The sequence below is a fragment of the Mytilus trossulus genome, chromosome 4 (assembly GCF_036588685.1).
Source record: "Mytilus trossulus isolate FHL-02 chromosome 4, PNRI_Mtr1.1.1.hap1, whole genome shotgun sequence".
NCBI classification, from domain to species: Eukaryota; Metazoa; Mollusca; class Bivalvia; order Mytilida; family Mytilidae; genus Mytilus; species Mytilus trossulus.
The window spans coordinates 74,878,601-74,892,016 of NC_086376.1; the positions used below are offsets into that span (position 1 = coordinate 74,878,601).

Below are 13,416 nucleotides of genomic sequence, written 5' to 3' on the forward strand. Positions count from 1 at the left end.
AGCAATGAACCGTGAAAATGAGGTCGAGGTCAAATAAAACCTGCCCGACTGACATATAGATCATAAAATATTTCCATACACCAAATATAGTTGACCTATGGCATAATGTATAAGATAAAAAGACAAAAACTCAAAAACTTAAACTTTGACCACTCAACCATGAAAATGAGGTCAAGGTCAGATGACATCTGCCCGCTAGACATGTACACCTTACAATCATTCCATACAATAAATATAGTTGATCTATTGCATAAAGTATGAGAAAAACAGACCAAAACACAAAAACTTAACTATAACCACTGAACCATGAAAATTAGGTCAAGGTCAAATGACACCTGCCAGTTGGACATGTACACCTTACAGTCCTTCCATACACCGAATATACTAGCCCTATTGCTAATAGTATCTGAGATATGGACTTGACCACCAAAACTTAACCTTGTTCACTGATCCATGAAATGAGGTCAAGGTCAAGTGAAACTGTCCGAGGGGCATTAGGACCTTGCAAGGTACGCACATACCAAATATAATTATCCCATTACTTATAATAAGAGAGAATACAACATTTCAAAAAATCTGAACTTTTTTTTCAAGTGGTCACTGAACCATGAAAATGAGGTCAAGGACATTTGACATGTGACTGACAGAAACTTCGTACCATGAGGCATCTATATACAAAGTATGAAGCATCCAGGTCTTCCACCTTCAAAAATATATAGCTTTTAAAAAATTAGCTAACACCGTGGCCGCCGGATCACTATCCCTATGTCGAGCTTTCTGCAACAAAAGTTGCAGGCTCGACAAAAACAGTAGAATTTCCATAACATTACCAATTCAGGGGCAGCAACCCAACAACGGGTTGTCAGATTCATCTGAAAATTACAGGGCAGATAGATCTTTACCTAATGAACAATTTAACCCATGTCAGATTTGCTCTAAATGCTTTGGTTTTTGGGTTATTCGCCAAAAACCACATTTTACCCCTATGTTCTATTTTTAGCCATGGCGGCCATCTTGGTTGGTTGACCGGGTCAAAACACACAATTTTTAAACTAGATACCCCAATGATGATTGTGGCCAAGTTTGGATAAATTTGGCCCAGTAGTTTCAGAGGAGAAGATTTTTGTAAAAGTTAATGCCAGACGACGACGGACGCAAAGTGATGGGAAAAGCTCACTTGGCCTTTTAGGCCAGATGAGCTAAAAAGATTAAGAACTGTGATATTAGAAATGTTTAAGACTTTACACGGACAATGTCCAGTATATCTTCATGATAATGTACAAATGTTTGGTATGAGTGCCAATGAGACAACTCTCAATCCAAATCACATTTTATAAAAGTAAACCACTATAGGTCAAAGCAATGCCCTTCAACACGGAGCTTTGGCTCACACCTGAAAATCAAGCTATAAAGGGCTCCAAAATAACTAATTTTTAACCATTTAAACAGGAAAAGCAACAGTCTAATCTATATATAAAACAGGAAACGAGAAACACAAATGAACCACATCAATAAACGACAACTATTCTGAACATCAGATTCCTGACTTAGGAAAGGTGCTAACAATTACAGCGGGTTTAAACGTTTAAATGATACCAAACCTTCACCCTTGTGGGAAACAATAGTGTTACATCACAACATAGAAAAAGACACTATAAAATATCAATTGAAATGAATCAACTCAATCAAGACTTATCAACACATGTGAACAGACACTGAACAAATAAATTTGATCTTAATAATGCTTATTAGTTTGCCACTCATGTTCCATTTTGCCACCCTGCAAACTTTTAATGACATCTGTAAACTGACAAGTCTCAAGGATGCTTTGTAAAACAGTTACTTCTCAAATAACAATTATAATACAATAATACAATTTTGTTTATTATATTAAAGCAAAATAAAATGTACAATAATATCATGGATATGTAAATAATGAAAACATATTCATTTGGTAAATTCAAACAAAATTTCCAAGAATTTATTGCATGGTAATGTTAATCATTGGTCAAAAAGAATAAACATTTGTTGTTCAAAATCAATTGTGCTATTGAAATTTACAATATAATTTAATTTTGTGAAATCTATACTGTTGTATACGTAGCAATTTTTATTAAAAACAAAATGTATAAAAAATCTGTGAATTTTAAGTCATAGGAAAATAAATGGATAAACTGGAGTATATGTAGTTCCTTGCAGATTATTTTCTTTTGTTAAATATGTGATACAGTTGTCAAGTTGACAGTAGAATCTTGAAAAAAAGGTTTAAATTCACAGGACAACAATTTAACTTTTAAAAAATTATCTACATTCACAGCTCAACAATGTAAATTAATAACAAAATTGTTGGTTATAAGCTAGAATGAAACATTAAAAAAAAGTTCAGACAGAAGTTATTATCTTCATTCTATAAAAAGCATATACATTTATTTCCAGGCAGGATCAGAAACATAAAATCATTACAATTATCATTGTTATTACATACATTAATCAACATTTCGTCTAACATCTAGACATGTTATAATATAGCTCCCTAAATATTTAAGTACAGACAAATTTTCATTAGTAAATAACCAAACAAATTTTGCCTCATTTGAAGGATGTATAAAATTCAGACAAATACCGTTTATCTCCTTGAAAAATATCTCCCCATCACTTTTGTATGCTGGACAACTAGTTATAAAATGTTGTTCATCTTCAACCAGATTTAGAGTACATTTCTTACAAAGCCTTTGGTCTCTTTCTATATATAATGTTTTATACCTGTCTCTTTCTATCTTGAGATCATGTGCACCGATTCTAATTTTACATATGGCACTTCTCAATTGAAAATTGTTTAAAGATAGATTCATTTCTTTCGAAAAATAAGTTTGAAATAAGTATCTTATTTACTACTCTGTGTATCTGTTCTTTTTGTGTTCCAAAATTTTACAAAACCATTACAAAGTTTTTGCTTAACTGACTTGATAAAAAAGTTGAGCTTCACCTCCAAATTATGAATATTCAGCTTTTTAAAAATGAAATGTATGGATGAATACCAGCATTCAATATTATTATTAAACATGTTTTTGTTACACATATAAGTATCATACAGTAAACCATCTTTCATATTCTTTATTCTAAACCAATATTTTAGCATTGATAATACAACTGAAAAATATAAAGGGAATCTACCAAGCTCTCCCAGCACAGCTAGATTAGAAGACTTTTTGTTTACACCTAATATATACTTCATATATCTTAAATTGGATTTATCTAAAAAATCATTCATATAAATATGCTGTAATAAATATTCACTTTCTTTCTGGCATGCTGCAGAGCTAGTTTTAAACATACCTGGAATTTTACTGCTATACATTAAAATGGTTTTTATTGTATGGTCATATATATGTAATAAGCGTAGAAATACTTGGATTGGAAGATGATAAAGATCTTTGCAATTTAAATACAGCTTTTAGTGATTTTTTGTATATAATTCTTCCTTTCCATGCTTCAAAGTCCACTAGATATAAATTTTAAACCTAAATACTTATAATAGTTAACACATTCTATTGTATCTTTTTCAAAATAAAAATATTCTTTTAAAAGTTTACCAGGTTTGTAAAATATAATTACTTTGGTTTTAGATAGATTGACCTCTAAACACCATTTAGTGCAAAAATTTGATAAATCATCAAGTCGTTTTTGAAGATCTGCCTTGGAACTAGAAAAATAACAATATCATCTGCATACATGAGGCAGTCAATCCTGCGACCGTTTATATCAACAGCATCTGGGCTTCCCTTAAATGCATCTGGTAAATCAGGTATAAAAATCTTGAAAAGATGTACAATTATGAGCCATTTGTAAAAGTCTTATAAAATCTAATCTATTTTTTAATAGTTTTTGAGAACTATTACTGGTCAATGATAAAGCTATGAAAAATCTAGAGAGAACATTTTCCACGCCCAAAATTCCAATGGCTTATAATATCTTAAGAGGCAATGTCAGAGAGCACCAGGCAGGACTGTTCAACTAAAAAAAATTAATTTGGTCAAACGTTATTTTAGCCTTTCAGTATAACATACTGACTGGGAAAATATATTTTTTTTTTAAATTTGTGAATTTGACATTTTTTTTAATGAAATTCAATATAAGGGCTCAAACTGCTAATTTTCATTGAAATGTATAGGGAAAAAGCCAGTTTCTAACCGTTTTCAATGATCCATCATTGGAGAAAAACCAACACTTATGACTTAACTACCTGTATGGAAGTCTAGTATTATGTTGGTGTAAAAAATAATGAAAATAAAATTTTGGGTATCTTCTGGATTTTTTCCTCAAAATAAGGTAAAAAAATGCTAAAATTAAAAAAAATGAGAATATTGAGAAAAGCCAGTTTCTAACTGTTTTCAATTATCCGTCATCGGAGAAAAACAGCAGATATGACTAAACTACATATATGGAAGTCTAGTACTATGTTGGTGTTAAAAATAATAAAAATAAAATTTTTGGTATCTCTGATTTTTTTCAAAAAATAAGGTAAAAAAATGCTACAATAAGGAAAATTGAAAAAAAAAACAGTTTCCAACTGTTTTTAATTATTCATTACCAGAGGAAAACACCACTTATGACTAAATGACCTATATGGAAGTCTAGTTCTATGTTGGTGTAAAACATAATGGAAATAAAACTTTTGGTATCTTTTTTATTTAAAAAAAAAAAGATAAAAAAAAAGCAAAAATAGAGAAAATTGTAAAATTGAGAAAATTATGCTTTGACAAACCAAAATGGTATCACATCGATTAAGTTGCAAAATACCATAAACTTTTGCATCTTCATTGTATTTATCATGTTTAAGTGATAGTTTTTGATGAAAAAAATTAATAAAGAAAAAAAGTTGCAGTCTCATCACCACTTTGTTCATTTGGTTGCCATAGCAACCATAAAATGTACACTTTACATTTCTTGTCCTTTTTTGTACAAATTTTCACCATGAAAGTACTTAGTTGGAAAATGCAAGAACATTTTCATTGAATTGGCATGTAGATCATGAGTCAATGCCACAGATACCTACAATACAATTTTTGGCTGTACTTTGACCTTTGACTTCAAAGTAAAAAGATGATTTTTGTTTACACTTTTGTGTAGGGAGCATGATTTGTTTGCCCTGTGACAAAATCTTTTGATATTTGGCACATGTGTGCAGCACCTCAAGATAATGTGTAGTGTTCCATGTGTAGTGTTCCATGGACCATCATCCCCAAATTTATCCCAACCTTCCTTTTGGGGCTATTTAACCTTCTTACTAAATTTCATAGAAATCCATTCATTAAAACTAAAGTTAATGTCCGGAAACCAATGTGTCTTCAGACGACACAACGATGACAACATAATACCATTATATGATCCCAAAAATTGTTTGCAGTCATATGAAAACTGATTAGATCCTCATTTTTTAACCTAATATATTCTGAACTCCCAACTGGCATGACCATCATGACCATAGATCTTGTCCATTTAATTTTTTTTTTTTTGGGGGGGGGGGGATTTAAAATCATTTTTCCAAGGTCAGCTTTAGTTAGAGGACGGACACAAGATGAATACATTAGTATATGTACATATATACTTGATAGTGACAAAATAGGCATGCTCTTGGTTTTTGGAAAATCAAATATGATATGCAGAGTGGTTATTTCTTTACTAAAGGCTGTACCTATTACTATGAACTTTTACATTGTATGGTCTCTTAATGGAGAGTTGTCTCATTACAATTATACTACATCTTCTGATTTTATTGTGTTCCATAGCAGTTTCTTTACACACTTTGGAAATAGAAGCATTGTTTATCTTCATCACTTGGTTTGTATAAAAGTCAGAATAAGACAACAGATAATTCTTCCCATACGTCACAAGGATTATGACGTAAAGATAACTATGATAGGTACCGTACATGTAGCTGTGAAATTGGCAATCGTATCAAATCCCCAAAATAAAAAAAAAATTAAAATTAAATGACATATACTTAGCTACAGTGTTAACATAACAATTAGTTTATCATGTTTATTCAATCGATGGATTTTGAACAAGATTCAAATGCATCTACTGCACAAAACAAAAAATAAACAAGGGCATACCACAATGATACTTTTATAAAAAACATTATTTTTTTTGGTGCACATATTTCTAAATTGAAAATTAAATGTGACGTATTTCAAAACAGTGTGGTCCTGGCCATTGATTGACGACCTAAATTATCCCATTGACGACCTAAATTATCCCATTGACTGGGACAGATTAGGTGAACGTTTGTCTGTAATGACCATTGCTCACTTCTTACTTATTATAAAATTTAAACTGTGGGGTCACCAAAGGTTCTTTACGCCTTTAATAATAAAATAATTCGAAAAATTATTCAGGAATAACCTTTATGTTTTGATTTATATTATTGATATAAATCAACACATCGTATTATTCCTGATTCGTTTTTCGAATTGCTTTATTTAGGTGTTGAGAACCTTTGGTGACCCCACAGATTCAGTGTCTTCAACAAGTACATAGTGAGCAGTGATTGTTACCGACAAACGTTCACCTAATCTGTCCCAGTCAATGGGATAATTTAGGTCGTCAATCAGTGGCCAGGACCACACTGTTTTGAATATGATTCTAGCTACAGTGTTAACATAACAATTAGTTTATCATGTTTATTCAATCGATGGATTTTGAACAAGATTCAAATGCATCTACTGCACAAAACAAAAAATAAACAAGGGCATACCACAATGATACTTATATAAAAAACATTATTTTTTTTGGTGCACATATTTCTAAATATCACAGAAATATTAACACAATTATTTTGAAAAATACAACTTTTGACTTTTTTTTTCCTTTTAACAGATTTGTTTTAATAAACATTGATCCCATTTTCTGTTACCCTGTAATAATTTGGAATTTTTTTAATCAAGTTCAACACATACACATCTTTTTTTTAATTCATAAAAAAACAAGCACATTGACATCTATATTTTTTTGCTTTTTTGATTCCTCAATTAATCCCTTATCAATATACTAGTTCTATGGAAAGTTACTTGTTCTCAAACTGAGCAGCAAACTTCCTTAAGGGTTAGATTAAGGGTAGGTTGAGGGTTAAAGTAAAGGATGATAGTGAGTTTAAGGGTTAAGGAAATGCTCTATTAATGTGCAATTAAGTGCTCTATATTTTGTTACTTAGTGAGATCAAAAAGAAAGAGATTTAGGGAGTTTGCTTCTCTGTTTCAAAATAATTTACTTTTCAAAAGACTTAGTTTACATTGATTGAGGATTAATAAAGGAATCCAAAGAGCAAAAAAAGAAGGTCACCATGCTCGTTTGATATATTAGCCATTGAAATTTTGTCAGGAAAATGTTCTCTCTTGACTTTTCATAGCTTTATCATTGACAAGTTTTAAAAGTCCTCAAAAACTATTAAAAAACTAGATGGCGTCCCAAAAAGTTGGAAAATCTGCAATTTCAATAACACATGTGGACATAAACCTGATGGTATTCTCACATATTAAAAATAAGCTCAAAATCTGGAGGCTTACAGAAAAAAATCTCAAAGTCCAAAGCCCATAATTTCTGCAAAAATTAGCTTACAGTCAACCATAAAAGACTTTTTTATTCTATCAAATTGTCAACCATTACAATTATAATTTTCCAAAATGATAAGTATAAATTAGCTTTTTTTTATAACTGTCATACAAGTTTTTTATTTGCAAAGGAATACACATCAAAAGCTGGAACTAAATATCTGTATACTACATTTGAGCCAAATGAATAACAGTATTCAAAGCAAAAATTTGTTAATTTACAGTAAATAGAAAAAATAACAGCATAAAAAAATGAATCATTTGGCTTTCAGAATTACCATTTAAAGATTTTATTAAACACAAAAGAGCAATATATATCTGGTCTGCATGATTGTTATTTTCTATTGGATTGACCACACAAGGGCACCTGTAAAAGAAATAAAATGATATTTCATTTCTTGACAATCCATAGTAATTTCAAGAAATGTTAAAATACATGAATAAGGTAATATTTTTAAAGTGGTAATTTTTCTTTTAAATAGACAGATTTTGTTGTATATAAAAATACATGTTTTCTATTCAAATTTATTGATTTACTAACAAGAATGTGTCCATAGTACACGGATGCCCCCCACTCGCACTATCATTTTACATGTTCACTGGACCGTGAAATTGGGGTCAATAAAACTTCATCAAAAACTACCTTGACCAAAAACTTTAACCTGAGCTTCACATTATCTGCTTCTTTGTTCAGTGGACCTTGGAATTGGGCTCAATACTTTAATTTGACATTAAAAAATTAGAAAGATCATATCATAGGGAACATGTGTACTAAGTTTCTAATTGATTGGACTTCAACTTCATCAAAATCTACCTTGACCAAAAACTTTATCCTGAAGCGGGACGAACGAACAGACGAACGAACGAACGGAGGCACAGACCAGAAAACATAATGCCCCTCTACTATCGTAGGTGGGGCATAAAAAATATTGCAATAGAAATTGTGCAGCTGAATTTGTTATAAAATGAAAATAAGCCATTTTAATAGGCTAATTTTGATTTTCAAGGTGTTACCAATATTGAATTAATCATTTATTGAGTGTCAAACAAGAGCATAAGCTATTAAGCTGAAAATTTGAAAAATTTACATACATGATAAAATTATAACTATTCAGGATATTTCGATAATCTTTCATTGTTAGGTTCTTATTTTATGACATTTACTTTGTTTTCTCCATATATTGAATGAAGAAATGATTTTTTGGGAAATTTGTATTGAAAGAAATACAAAACTGAATAAGAAGCAAAGTTTAATATAATTCAGACATCTATGTGACAGCACTTGCCATTTCATTGCAAATAAATGTGAGGTTATCTCCCCTTTTCAAGTATTCACAATTCTTTAATATGATGAAAACAATGGTTCTCTTAATGATTAAGTTCATGGTTATTAGGTAAAAGTTTAAAAATAGTATAAGAGAAAGTAGTTAAAAAGGACTATAATCCTTCTGAACATTAAAAACATCTGATTCACATTTATAAAGGCTGCAGTAGAAAATATAAATATAATTGCAAATAATAAAGATTTAGAGAAATTTAAACTGTCCATAACATTACAACAATTAATTAAATTTGTATGAAGGTATTAATGCCCTTTGTCATCAGACGTCAAGCAGTCATTATCAGGTACTGTTAATGACTTGATTGAAAAAACTTCTCATGATTTGTCAGAGGTCTCAAATAGTGATCGTTACCATTATTTTTTGGATACAAAAACACTTGATTTGTCAAAATTTGTTTGATTTTTCATTAACTAAAACTTCACATTTTATTGCATGCTCCAAATTTTACATCATTCAATAAGAATTTTTAACATTATTGGTTATAAAGGTACCCCATTACCACCCTCTTTTATGTGGACAAATAAATATATTCTCACCTCAAAAAGATCCAAATTCTACTCCAGCCAGTATTCAAAAGGACAAGCTGTGATGCTAACCTATAAAACAAAGTTGAAATAGTTATCTCTTCAAAATATCTACAGTGGATTAAATGATTTTCATTGTGATTGAGGAAAACTTGGATTTCTTTGGATATTTGTAGAAAGTTGGTTGATAGAAAATTGATACTTTGAACATTTAAGTTTGTGGTTCATAATAACTAAAGAAATCCAGTGAATCTTGATAAATAGAAAAAAGGCAAAAACAATTTCTGTTTAAAGCTTGACAGTATCTTAACTATCTTGAACCATTATATACCCCTTTCCTCTGGAGCTGAATATCTCCATGTAATTCAATCTTTATGATACATAAACCATTATTAAATTGACATCAAACACTTTTAGATTAAAATAAAAGAATATAGTTCCAATGTCCCACTTGTTGCACTTATTGAATATTTCCATAGGGCATAATTCTTTTTAAAAAAGTTGATTGTCCACCATTATAGAAATTGTCAAAGATATTATGCGTTGCGTGGGGGATAAAAATTTGGGTATATGTACCAATATGTTAGCAGTATCATATCGCCAATTCTTACTTCTAACACCATGGAATCAGTCCTCACATCTGACAGCCTATAAACAAATAATAAAAGCAATATACTTGTATGAAATATTCCTTTTACAGTTCAATCCAAACACTATAGATATTTTTCTCAAAACAGTTTTGAAATTAGTATATGGCGTTCATTATCACTGAACTAGTATATATTTGTTTAGGGGCCAGCTGAAGGACGCCTCCGGGTGTGGGAATTTCTCGCTACATTGAAGACCTATTGGTGACCTTCTGCTGTTGTTTTTTCTATGGTCGGGTTGTTGTCTCTTTGACACATTCCCCATTTCCATTCTCAATTTTACTTATAACACATACTTGTTAAACAAATCCATTGTGCTTGTAAAAAAGTCAACTGATAAAGATTTCTTCTGGATATGCCATACTGTCCTCATTAACTTCAAAGAACCATGTAATTCTGTCGTGCAGTTTTAGAGGACTTGTAGTGAAACTGTTGCAAAAGTATAGGCCAAAATTTTAAGTTCAGAGGGGCATAGCATAACTCATAGAAAAAAGTGAATCATAATTTCTTGTAAACATGCACAACTACATAGTTTATGTTTTATGAAATTCTGTTGTGTGCTTTCAGAGGAGTTGCAATGACAAGAACAATGTTGACAAACAGGACAGACAGGTCAAAAACATTATACCCAACACAAATTCACATTTTACATTATTTGAATTCAGAAATTCAAAAATCTATGTAATGATTAAAACTTACTTTAAAAGTCTGATCTAATTGCCATTTCCAGTCTCAATCCTTATGGACAAACCCAAAGCTGATCTATAATGTTTACAAATAATCTAACCTACATATTCAGTTACAAAAAAAATATTCTGGATTTATTTTTGGCAAATAGGATATGAATGATGTAAAAAACAAAATTTTGTCTTGTTTAAAAATCTAGCTTCATATAAAATCCATGGCTCCACCCCATGAAAATCAATTGGTCTGTGAATATTAATAATACTTCAGTTAAAAAAACATTTGTGTCTACTTTCTATATTAGTTTTTAATGTGCCTCGTACAAATCTAGTGTGTAAAGCCAAAAGAACCATATTTTTACCGTTTATTCTTATTGTCCCAGATTAGTGCATTGTTGAGCATTCACAAACATGTTAAATCAGTGGGAGATCCAGTCCTTTTTTATAAGGTGGGCCCACTGACTGACCTAAAAAAAAAAAGGGGGGGGGGGGGCACTCCAGTCATGCTTCAGTGATTCCCTATATAATCAACTCGTTTTTGGAGATATGAATGAAACACATTCAAATTAATATATTGTTCGATGTCTTGTGTTCTTTCATGTACATTTTCATTTCTATAAATAGTTTTCAAAAGTACCAGGATTATAATTTTATACGCCAGACGCGCGTTTCGTCTACATAAGACTCATCAGTGACGCTCAGATCAAAATAGTTAAAAAGCCAAACAAATACAAAGTTGAAGAGCATTGAGGACCCAAAATTCCAAAAAGTTGTGCCAAATACGGCTAAGGTAATCTACTCCTGGGGTAAGAAAATCCTTAGTTTTTCGAATAATTCAAAGTTTTGTAAACAGAAAATTTATAAAAATGACCATATAATTGATATTCATGTCAACACCGAAGTGCTGACTACTGGGCTGGTGATACCCTCGGGGACGAAACGTCCACCAGCAGTGGCATCGACCCAGTGGTGTAAATAGTAAATCTATAAAAATTGTATGGCTTAAATAAACTTGCCTGATTTAGTTCATGATTAAGCCTCAGACTTGGTTGATGATCTCTCTAACCATCTTTCTTAGAGCTGATATTGATTTCAAGCTGTTTTGAAGTGCTTTTGGTTTGTATGATATCAAAATCCATTTAAATACCTGAAATGTCACAAACATGTTTATTTTTTTTTTCCAATTATGATGATTTATTGGATTAAATTATAATATTACCTATTTAGTACCAGATGTGGGTTAAATCATATCTAATATTTTGAAAATTTGCAAAAAAATGGTTGTAAACCACAATTTCTTCTACCCGTAAAAATGATCATCTAGAACGTTGCTTTCTAAGCGATAGTTTTTAGTCCCCAGAAAATGAAGCAAATGCATTGGTATGCAACACAAGTATTATAAGTACATAATAAAATGAAAACTCAAACAGTGTTGCAAACATTAGGATTGGTGCTTATGCAAAATGCAAATTTAGCATTTAAAACTTTATTGGTAATCCGAATATTTCATGCCCTTCTCATAGGCGGATTTAGGGGGGGGCTCCCTTTTTGGAAAACATTTTGGTTGCTTATATAGGGAATCACTGAAGCATGACTGGAGTGGCCCCCCACTTATGAAAATTTCTGTATCCACCACTGCTTCTCGTAATCAATCTCAATTCTTTGTAGATGAGATCGTCATGTTAGAGCACAGAAAACAAAAACCAAAATGAAATGAAGGTGGATAAAAGATTAGCTGATGTTGGACCAAATGATACGATTTTTTGAATGAAACAAAATTAATGTCAGTTACCGGTAACAGAAATGAACAAAATTCGGAAATCGTAAATTTTTCAAAATAAAAAAAATCAGGGCAGGACAATTTCAGAAGGGCAGGCTGGGATGAAAATCTATCAACTAATTTTTATTGGCCTTAGGAAAAATAATATCAAACAGCTGTAACTCAAAATATTGACAATTCTATGTAAAGGGGTTCGAAATTCCGTTTGACAGCTTCAGTTTTTGACCTTTTTTAAATGGACCAAATAACCATTATTATGCTCCTAATTTATTATCCAATACCTTTTAAATATTTCATGCATGAATTATCAAATATCTTTTAAATATTTTATGCATAAAATATCAAATAATGAGTAGTTAACAGGGGTATTACCTCCTTTTAATTAAAACCCAATATTTTGATAATGAAACTGGCAACCTATAGTCAACCAAGATTGGAGTCTAGTGCACCCACAAGAGCATGTTCGCACTCACAACCTCAGTGTTGAATAGCTAGTGATTACAGTAGTTACCACTCTGCCACTGAGTCCCCTACAGCAAAATTTAATGGTTTAAAATAAATTAACTACTATTTCTTAAATTTGAAAGAATAGTTGTATACAATACCTCTTCTATTCCGTCGTATAACATTGATTGATAAATACTGCACTTAGATATGAAATAGTGCTACATACTCATGGTATATCCATAAAAAGATTGAGTCTTCTACAAGTATAGAGACAGTGTTAATAAAAATGAAATTGAAGTCAAATACATATAAAAAAAAAAACAAATTACAAAATATTTTGCCATAATTTTAAAATGCCTCAAATAAAGATTCCAAGGTGGAA

The 13,416-nt window shown here is 30.9% G+C and overlaps 1 long non-coding RNA gene across 1 annotated transcript; it reads right to left on the bottom strand.

Annotated features, from left to right (window-relative positions):
- Positions 1–6,323: 6,323 nt before the first annotated feature.
- Positions 6,324–11,212, bottom strand: LOC134714182 (uncharacterized). Its single transcript, XR_010106508.1, has 3 exons — positions 10,054–11,212; positions 9,490–9,549; positions 6,324–7,977 (listed from the first exon to the last, which is right to left on the bottom strand). It is a non-coding gene; the product is annotated as an uncharacterized LOC134714182 (long non-coding RNA).
- Positions 11,213–13,416: the final 2,204 nt, after the last annotated feature.